Below are 11,477 nucleotides of genomic sequence, written 5' to 3'. Positions count from 1 at the left end.
ATAGGTGTTTATTAAAGAAAGACAACTCTAACTTCCAACCTTTATGGAAATAATGTTACTTGAATCAGTGATTTAGAAAATCACTTGTTTAAGTAAGTCCCCTGACTGCAGATAAGATTTAAATTTAAGTGGCGTCACTTTTACCATTCTAGAGTTATGCCTCTTTACAAATGGAAAAATTTCTGATTTTTTTGTTTCTATTCTCTAGTCCATAGCTCACCTCAATTAAACATTAAGAATCTTTTTTCACAATGCTTTTTACAATACACAGGTTAAGTTTGTATTTTGGTGGCCTCAATTTTCTCACTTTGGTTTGTTTCAGCCAAAGGTAATGACACTTATACATAATGCTTTTACCACAAAACACAAATCAAGTTTGAATTTCAGTGGTTAACTTTTACCATTCTAGAGTTTTGTCCCATTACAAATTAAAAAAAAATACTGATTTTTGTTTTTTTTTCTCTTACTTAAAAGTTTGCCTGAACTAAACATTATCAATCTTATACACAATGCGTATTACCACAATGCACAGATCAAGTTCGAATTGGTGTGGCGTCATATTTTCTGTTCTAGAGTTATGCCCCTTTACAAATGGAAAAAAATTATGAATTTTCCGTTGTTCTCTAACTGAAGTTTTCCTCAACCAAATGCATGAAACTTATGTTAAATGCTTATTACCACAAAACTCAGATATTAAAAGTCTGACTTAAGATGGCATCACTTTAACAATTCTGAAGTTATATCCCTTTACAAATTGAAAAAATGCTTAAGTTGGGTTTCTGATCTCTTAACTTTAGTTTGCCTGAACTAAACTGCAAGTTTTTTTCTATTAGTACAAATGTGTCACAGGAACTTGTTTCTGTCCATGGGAAGGTTTCGACTACCCGTTTAGAAAGATATATACGGAAAGTCAACCTTTCCATGAATAGAAACAAGTGCCTGTGAAATATATCTTTGAAACTGCTATGAATAGATTTGACAAGGACAGAAATGTACAGAATATATATATATATAGGAAGATTTGGTATGAGTGCTAATGAGACAACCCTCCATAATGTACAGAATATAGATATAGGAAGATTTATTATGAATGTTAATGAGACAACCCTCCATCCAATAGATATAGGAAGATTTGGTATGAGTACTAATGAGACAACCCTCTATCCAATAGATATAGGAAGATTTGGTATGAGTACTAATGAGACAACCCTCCATCCAATAGATATAGGAAGATTTGGTATGAGTGCTAATGAGACAACCCTCCATAATGTAAAGAATATAGATATAGGAAGATTTGGTATGAGTGCTAATGAGACAACCCTCCATAATGTACAGAATATAGATATAGGAAGATTTGGTATGAATGTTAATGAGACAACCCTCCATCCAATAGATATAGGAAGATTTGGTATGAGTGCTAATGAGACAACCCTCCATCCAATAGATATAGGAAGATTTGGTACGAGTACTAATGAGACAACCCTCCATCCAATAGATATAGGAAGATTTGGTATGAGTACTAATGAGACAACCCTCCATCCAATAGATATAGGAAGATTTGGTATGAATGTTAATGAGACAACCCTCCATCCAATAGATATAGGAAGATTTGGTATGAGTACTAATGAGACAACCCTCCATCCAATAGATATATGAAGATTTGGTATGAGTGCTAATGAGACAACCTTCCATCCAATAGATATAGGAAGATTTGGTATGAGTGCTAATGAGGCACATCTCCATCCAATAGATATAGGAAGATTTGGTATGAGTGCTAATGAGACAACCCTCCATCCAATAGATATAGGAAGATTTGGTATGAGTGCTAATGAGACAACCCTCCATCCAATAGATATAGGAAGATCCGGTATGAGTGCTAATTAGACAACCCTCCATAATGTACAGAATATAAATATAGGAAGATTCGGTATGAGTGCTAATGAGACAACCCTCCATACAGAATATAGATATAAGAAGATTTGGTATGAGTGCTAATGAGGCACCCCTCCATCCAATAGATATAGGAAGATTTGGTATGAGTGCTAATGAGACAACCCTCCATAATGTACAGAATATAGATATAGGAAGATTTGGTATGAGAATGAGACAACCCTCCATCCAATAGATATAGGAAGATTTGGTATTAGTACTAATGAGACAACCCTCAATCCAATAGATATAGGAAGATTTGGTATGAGTGCTAATGAGACAACCCTCCATCCAATAGATATAGGAAGATTTGGTATGAGTACTAATGAGACAACCCTCCATCCAATAGATATAGGAAGATTTGGTATGAGTGCTAATGAGACAACCCTCCATCCAATAGATATAGGAAGATTTGGTATGAGTGCTAATGAGACAACCCTCCATCCAATAGATATAGGAAGATTTGGTATGAGTACTAATGAGACAACCCTCCATAATGTACAGAATATAGATATAGGAAGATTCGGTATGAATGTTAATGAGACAACCCTCCATCCAATAAATATAGGAAGATTTGTTATGAGTGCTAATGAGACAACCCTCCATCCAATAGATATAGGAAGATTTGGTATGAATGTTAATGAGACAACCCTCCATCCAATAGATATAGGAAGATTTGGTATGAGTGCTAATGAGACAACCCTCCATACAGAATATAGATATAGGAAGATTTGGTACGAGTGCTAATGAGACAACCCTCCATAATGTACAGACTATAGATATAGGAAGATTTGGTATGAATGTTAATGAGACAACCCTCCATCCAATAGATGTAGGAAGATTTGGTATGAGTACTAATGACACAACCCTCCATCCAATAGATATAGGAAGATTTGGTATGAGTGCTAATGAGACAACCCTCCATCCAATAGATATAGGAAGATGTGGTAACCTCCATAATGTACAGAATATGGATATAGGAAGATTTGGTATGAGTGCTAATGAGACAACCCTCCATAATGTACAGAATATAGATATAGGAAGATTTGGTATGAGTGTTAATGAGACAACCCTCCATCCAATAGATATAGGAAGATTTGGTATGAGTACTAATGAGACAACCCTCCATCCAATAGATAAAGAAAGATTTGGTATGAGTGCTAATGAGACAACCCTCCATCCAATAGATAGAGGAAGATTTGGTATGAGTACTAATGAGACAACCCTCCATCCAATAGATATAGGAAGATTTGGTATGAGTGCTAATGAGACAACCCTCCATAATGTACAGAATATAGATATAGGAAGATTCGGTATGAATGTTAATGAGACAACCCTCCATCCAACAGATATAGGAAGATTTGTTATGAGTGCTAATGAGACAACCCTCCATCCAATAGATATAGGAAGATTTGGTATGAGTGCTAATGAGACAACCCTCCATCCAATAGATATAGGAAGATTTGGTATGAGTGCTAATGAGACAACCCTCCATCCAAAAGATATAGGAAGATTTGGTATGAGTGCTAATGAGACAACCCTCCATCCAATAGATATAGGAAAATTTGGTATGAGTACTAATGAGACAACCCTCCATAATGTACAGAATATAGATATAGGAAGATTTGGTATGAGTGCTAATGGGACAACCCTCCATCCAATAGATATAGGAAGATTTGGTATGAGTGCTAATGAGACAACCCGCCATCCAAAAGATATAGGAAGATTTGGTATAAGTGCTAATGAGACAACCCTCCATCCAATAGATATAGGAAGATTTGGTATGAGTGCTATTGAGACAAACCTCCATAATGTACAGAATATAGATATAGGAAGATTCGGTATGTCATTTGAATGTTAATGAGACAACCCTCCATCCAATAGATATAGGACGATTTGTTATGAGTGCTAATGAGACAACCCTCCATCCAATAGATATAGGAAGATTTGGTATGAGTACTAATGAGACAACCCTCCATAATGTACAGAATATAGATATAGGAAGATTCGGTATGAATGTTAATGAGACAACCCTCCATCCAATAGATATAGGAAGATTTGTTATGAGTGCTAATGAGACAACCCTCCATCCAATAGATATAGGAAGATTTGGTATGAGTGCTAATGAGACAACCCTCCATCCAATAGATATAGGAAGATTTGGTATGAGTACTAATGAGACAACCCTCCATAATGTACAGAATATAGATATAGGAAGATTCGGTATGAGTGCTAATGAGACAACCCTCCATACAAAATATAGATATAGGAAGACTTGGTATGAGTGCTAATGAGACAACCCTCCATAATGTACAGAATATAGATATAGGAAGATTCGGTATGAGTGCTAATGAGACAACCCTCAATAATGTACAGAATATAGATATAGGAAGATTTGGTATGTAGTGAATGTTAATGAGACAACCTTCCATCCAGAATATAGATATATGAAGAATTGGTATGAGTGCTAATGAGACAACCCTCCATCCAATAGATATAGGAAGATTTGGTATGAGTACTAATGAGACAACCCTCCATCCAATAGATATAGGAAGATTTGGTATGAGTGCTATTGAGACAACCCCCCATCCAGGTAAAAATTTATAAGTAAACCATAATAGGTCCAGGTACAGCCTTCAACAAGGAGCCCTGGCTCACACCGAACAGCCAGCTATAAAGGGCCAAAACAAATTACAAAAGTAAAACCATTCAAACGGGCAAACCAACGGTCTAATCTATATAAAAACGAGAAACACGTATGAAGTAAATAAACAAACGACAACTACTGTTCGTCAGATTCCTGACTTAAGTCAGGTGATGTCAAGATTTACCTGATGTCTTGTACATATAAACTGTCAGATGATTTCTTTATAGGAGTTATTGACTTTACCATTTTTTATCCCCCATTTATGTTATTAAGTTTTCTAGTCTGTGTGACCGTTCGTTCGTCTGCCTGTGTGTCCGTCCGTCCGTCTGTTCCGCTTCAGGTTAAAGTTTTTGGTCAATATAGTTTTTAATGAAGTTGAAGTCCAATCAACTTGAAACTTAATATGTCCCCTATGATATGATCTTTTTTTTATTAGAGTTTGAACCCCAATTTCACGGTCCACTGGACATAGAAAATGATAATGCGAAAGGTTTACAGTGTACGTAGGATACATTCTTGTTGATTAATTTGAAATTGTAATAGGAAGAGAGAAATTAATCTGAATAAATTAATTATAATAAGTGATAAACTAGACAAGATCTTCAAAGGTTTTTGCTGGTGAGATTAATTACAGATTACACTATATGCCGTGATCTGATAATCTTGGTATGATCATCTCAATCCTACATTTATAAACTATGTGTATTACTTTAAGTTCTGAGATGTTGCTCACTTTTGGGGGATCATTAGTCCATCAGCTGGTAGGGCAAAAATTCAGTTCTGTGTTACACCCCAGGGTACCGCAATTTTTTTGTATAAATTTAAAGAGTATTATCTGAAGAATATTTTAAGAGGTGTTAGACTTTTAAAAAAGTGTCCAAAAGGGGTTAAAAGGGGACTTATTTAAGGGTATGTCAAACAATTTTTTTTGCACATATTTACAGAAAAATGTAAAAATAATCAAGTCTTCAGTACTATACTGTTTATTAAATGGAACACATCATATCTTATTAAAACGCAGGCTAATTCTTAATTAATTTTTAAATCGTAGAGGACCAAGAATAAAAGGGGGAAGGTAATTTCCAAAAGTCAAGTTTTTGAATGAAAAATGCCATACGTACTAATCTTCTTGATAAAATGGTATATGTTTTCACATTGAAACGTAGAGCATAAAGTATATAAAGGCTGTTGAAAAAGATCTAAAAGTAAGAAACACAAACATAAGCAACCAGAAATGCACGATTCTGTCACAAATTTATACATCATATTCATGAAATAAATCACATATTAAAACACACAAAACTGTCAGGGTTTCTAGATTTCTATTTTGTTTTTAAATTTAAGAATCGAATCACCATATTTGAAGGTCAATCCATAGAATCATCATCAGTTTGGTCACATGCATCTACCGAATTATCATTATCATCATTTCCATCATCTTCGTCGTCATCGTTAGCAATATCATTTTGATAATGCTTATATCTACAAGCTTTCGACCATAAACATACAGCTATCTGTTCAGGATAAACCTTGTTGAACACATGAACATCTTTTTTTGATCAACCAGCTTTACATGAACAGCACATCAGAATTATCAAAGCATGTAACGCTGGTTGGTCTAGCAAATTGATACTGATCAAAGTGCTCTAAACAATCCAACCATATAGTTGTTTGGCAACAGACCAGTGTTGTGTTTAAGAGCAGATTTCCAAATCTTCGTCTGAAAGTTGACTTGTTTAATGTGCTTTAACATTGCATCTTTTGCATTTTAAAACGTTCTGATCTTTATTCATCGATATTTTTAATTTCTTAGCCATATATATAGAACACGAAAACCTCTCGAGTGTTTTGACAACTCTTCACCAACCTATTCAAAGGTTTCAACAAGATAGAATATACCTTCTGAAAACTTCACATAACGTGTCAAAAAGCCGAATGCTTTGCTTTTTTTCTTGACCAGACAAAACAATTACTGAATCACAACATGTATTGGCGTGAAATCCTGGCAGTTTTCTACAAACATTGTCACCAAATTTCGCACACATTGATTGCACATTAAATAATCTGCATTGGGAAGATGTATCTGTCAGACTTAAAATGTTAGAATTGATATGCAACTGTGAAAATAGTTAGCCAATACTTCCACATCAGTGTCAGAAGGTTTTTTTGACAAGGGAGTCGTAACCTTTGTCAGCTGCATGTTTTTGCATTAAGAAACATTTTTTATCGGCTTATTCCTGTTAGATTATAAGCTAAAACAATTCTACGCTATTTCATTTTCAACATATATTTTGTGGCACATACTTCCATGTGATACAAATAAATCAATACATTCAAGTGTAAATTATAAGATTGTTTACTCTTTGCAAAACCAAAGAATTCAACAAAAGCAACTTTGTTTCCCCCAACTAACAAACATTTCTTCCATTCCCAAGAACACGATTGTGATGGTTTAGAACTTATCATAATGATTTGCCCTCCCAAGGACCTGCCGTTCTAATTTCATCATGAATATTGTGGGATAATAATCAGTGACAAAAGCAATGCGGGACCACTTTTCGAAACTAAAAGGATGGTTTTTAAAATAATAATTGCCAAATAGAAAAAAAGTGCTTGTTATCCTAGTAATGGTTTGAATAACTGCCATGTCATCAAATATCCACATGCTTTCCTAAGGCAGCCTTTTCTAAAAGACCACACAGGACATATTTTAATGTTCATTACATGTGTACCATCAAAGTTTGCAAGAGACATTGAAAGAGGACCTAATTAAAACTGGAGAACCTATCGCATAACCAACTATCTTGTCTGAGCTATGACAAGCAGTCGACATTTTTTTTTATCTGCTCTCAATGTTTTGTTGTTATTATCAGCCAATAACTGCTTGCCTTTTATTTCCTTTTTTAAAAATGTAAGCAATGATTTTCTTTTGAGTGTTTTGAAGATATCGGTTGACTTTTGAATAAGCCGTTCCGTAATGAAAATTTCTGAAGCAAATTTTCCCTTTTCATAGGCGTTTAGAAGGTCGCACATTAATTCCGAAGAAGCAACATAACCCGTGAACAAGCCATATAACTACTCAGATGTTATAATGGAATTGGCCAGCTTTGAGTGTCTGAAACAATTTCAAAACATCAGTTTCGTCTCGCGTCATTCGAGTTTTTCTGAGTTCTTTCTGGGCGGATGCTTCAGGGTTAACCATTCCTACCAAATCTCGACATTTTAAGGATATTGAAGCTCTTTCATGTGCATAATTTTAGCAACCAACGTTTATCAGAATCTTTATTTAAACTGAAACCAACAAAACCATTTTTTTTTTGTATCTCTAAGAAACCTAAGAAAGTAAAAAGTATTGCCAAATACCACAACTGACTATTTGACGTTCGTTCAAAGCGATGTTTGTCGATTGAATGACTTAACAATCTTAAGTCAATCACTACATAGCTAAAACAGAAAACGTTATCAAGCACACCTTTATTGAGTTCGATAGAGTGCACCTTTTCTGAACGCAAAAAGATCACCTTAATTTGTAATTTTTTCATAAATATTTCGTTACATATTCACTTTATAAAATAATTTGTCTCACAAAAACATCATAAACCGACAATTAAATGTTTGTTTTCAGTTGCAAATTGATAATGCTTATGAGTGAATACATTGTACATGTTGTATACTGAATCAAAGACGGTAATTTGATGATTTCCGGTATTTCACGAGTATTTGCACGTACATATATTTTATTAAATAATTCATATTTTAAACGATATATAAATACTGCAAATGATTTAAACATTGCATAATGATTAATTCTCAAGTTTAATTAACTAAAACGTGTAATTATAACGAATTTCTTTATGAAAGGAGAAAATATGCCTTAATTTGAACCCAAAAAATCGGATTGTTTGTAATGTAAAAAAACATTTTTTTTAAACAAAAAATCTTCCTAGTTACATTTAATATGATAGTTTTGTATCTGTTTTAGTTGTTTAAACCTATACTTTATTTTTTTTTAATCGCTTTATATTAAAAATTTTAATTAAAAATTACTTAGTCGTGATTGCTAAATGAGGGGACCATTAGAAGGGACGTTTTTAATCCTCTTTTGGACACTTTTTTTTTAGTCTAACACCTTGTATTTTATCAATAAGAAAATAAAGTTGAATTCTATCCAAAAAAATCGCGGTACCCTGGGGTGTAACACAAACTCCTTAACTAGCGCGCTTTTGAGAACTAGCTGATGGACTACATCGCCCTAATTGATTTAATCTTCTTCTTCTTCCAAATCTTCACATCCTTTGTAGGACAACCACACCGTTAAGGCATGTAAAACAAAACCCACCACCATACAAGTAGGAATATATTTACACTATAATTTGAACAATTCCATCCTCCACCGCTATATACAGGATCACTTTTGTAGTTTCACATATATCTTGTTGTATGTATTCTTAGTTGCGTTTAAAATTGTTAGGCTAGTTACCGGACATATATACAATGGGATTATATATGTTTACGTAGTAAAATAGTTCATTCTTAAGAGACAATGTAGTAAAATAGTTCATTCTTAAAAGACAATGTTGTAAAATAAGTTGCTACACTCAAGTTCGCACTGATAAAAAGAATAATAGATTTGCAGCAGTAAAATGTAAAATAGTTCGCCTTTCGTGATATGATAAAAAGATCTAAAAGCTAAAAGAAAATCACTTTCTTTCCTTTTCATATACTTAAAATTGATTAAAATGTTCATATTGCCTAAAAACTTAATCCACGCATAGAAATAGACAATTTCACATCATAAAATATAAAACAAAATTTTTAAGATTTCGTTGCATCTATTATATATTAGCACTTTGTGCGACGTTTACGATCTAGGCACGCACTGTAATGTAACAGCAATTGTCATATGTTTATTAATATAGTTCTAAAAGCTTGTCTTTAAAAGGTAAAAGATTTTATCTCACATCTATATTGGCACCGGCACACCCATATTACGTATTTGTTGCAGCATGCTGCATAATGTTCATTGTAAATTACACCCATGAATTCCGAAGCGTTTGAAATTAACATGTTATACAGTGAGCTCGACTTATTTGGAATTGGCTGCCCTACACACCCAGACCCAACCCTACCATAAACCCTGATCAAAGCATCTTCCAATCAGCTATGGTTGAAGTAGAAGTTTACATCTGGCGCTGTGTATAAGGTATATGAGACGTTTTGCTTGGTGTTCTATCTTTGAGACTTCTTCACTGTTCAGACGAAGTTGTCGTTGTACCATGGTTATGTCCATCAATATCTGTTATTTGGTCCCTTCATTAAGAGATTCCCACTCTATTTTGCTGTTGCTTGTTAATATGTTCTCTATCTCTTTAATTACAGGTCTTCTGATGTTATCCCAAGCTTTACATTTGATCAATAGATGTTCAACCGTTTCCACTTCCTGGCTGCATGCGTTGCATATTTCCTGGTTTCCTTCCTTGTAGATTTTATATCTCAGGGGCTGCAGTGAGTAGGTTAAAATTCCAGTGAGGAGTTTTAGTTTGATTGGAATTCTAAAACGGTCTTTGTTGGTGTATCTTTTGATCTTCAGTATGCTGTGGATTTTGCCTGCCATGAAGTTGTCTGTTTGAAGGTATTTTAGCCCTTGATACAGGTTGGCAATTACTGATATTTCGTTGACCCAGTGGTTAGCAATTTGTCTTTTTATTTGATTGACAGTGGTTTTAGTCACATCTGCATTATTCAGCATATCAATGGCTCTGCCGATGTTGTATTTGAACATGACCCTCTGTACTTCAATATACCAGCTGTGGCTTCCTGAGGATTTTACAGCTAGTTGTCTTTTACCAAGCTGTTTTTCAACACTATTGTCTGATTGCTGACATATGTTACTAAAGAATGTCATCATTTTGGTATGGATTTGTGCCTCGACTGGTAGGATGCCGGTTAGAATGTACACTGCTGGATCAGGAGTACTCATAGGGACTGAGAGAATTTGTTTGAGCATCTTTTTCTGGAACTTCTCTAGGGTTTCCAAGTGTGCTGATTTTGATGTCAGAAGCTCCATCCCGTAGAGTAGTACTGGTGATATGTAAGTCTTGTATAGATGAATTAAGCTTTCAGGATCTAATCCGTTTTCTCCATGGAATCCACTTCCGAACAAGGCATAGGCACTTCTTCTTGCTTTCTTGACATTTTCTTCAACATTGGACTCAATGTTTTGTCTCATTGATGTTGTCTTTATTATACCAAGATGTGTTGATTTTGTGACGTTTGGCATTGGATCTTTTCCTAACTGGTAGTGTTCTGGTTCACAATTGTTCTTGGTTGGCTTAGGTTTGATGTGTATTGCCACACTCTTCTGGGGTTGGAGCTTATAGCCTTCCATTCCTGCGTAGTCGGCAGATATATTTATTTGTACCTGCATATCAGGTGGTCTTTTTCCCAATAATGCTATGTCGTCTGCACATGCTGTAGTATTGCAAAGGACATTGCCAATTTTGCATCCAAGGCCTGATTGTTGTAATCTATTCAGTAGAGGGTTAACATATACCTTGTATAAGTCAGTGCTGAGGATTCCTCCTTGGTGCACACCTTGGCTCACTGGGAACTCGTCAGCAATCATTCCTTCCCATTTGATGGCACTAGTTGATTGCCAGTGCATACTCTGTATTATCCTCCAGAGAGTGTCGTCGATACCGCAATGAAATAGTCGTCGCATGAGGTGACTGTGTACCACTACGTCAAATGCAGACTTTGCATCTAGTAAAACCAGCTCAAATTCTTGGTTACTGTCTACACTCTCTCGATAGACTTCTTCCACAACCAGACCTGCGTTCAGTGGCGATGATTTTGCTGTGAAACCTCGTTGGGTTGGATTTTGATCTTTAAGGACTCTTGG

The sequence above is a fragment of the Mytilus galloprovincialis genome, chromosome 7 (genome assembly GCF_965363235.1).
Source record: "Mytilus galloprovincialis chromosome 7, xbMytGall1.hap1.1, whole genome shotgun sequence".
Classification (NCBI taxonomy): Eukaryota; Metazoa; Mollusca; class Bivalvia; order Mytilida; family Mytilidae; genus Mytilus; species Mytilus galloprovincialis.
This window is presented reverse-complemented; position numbering follows the sequence as displayed.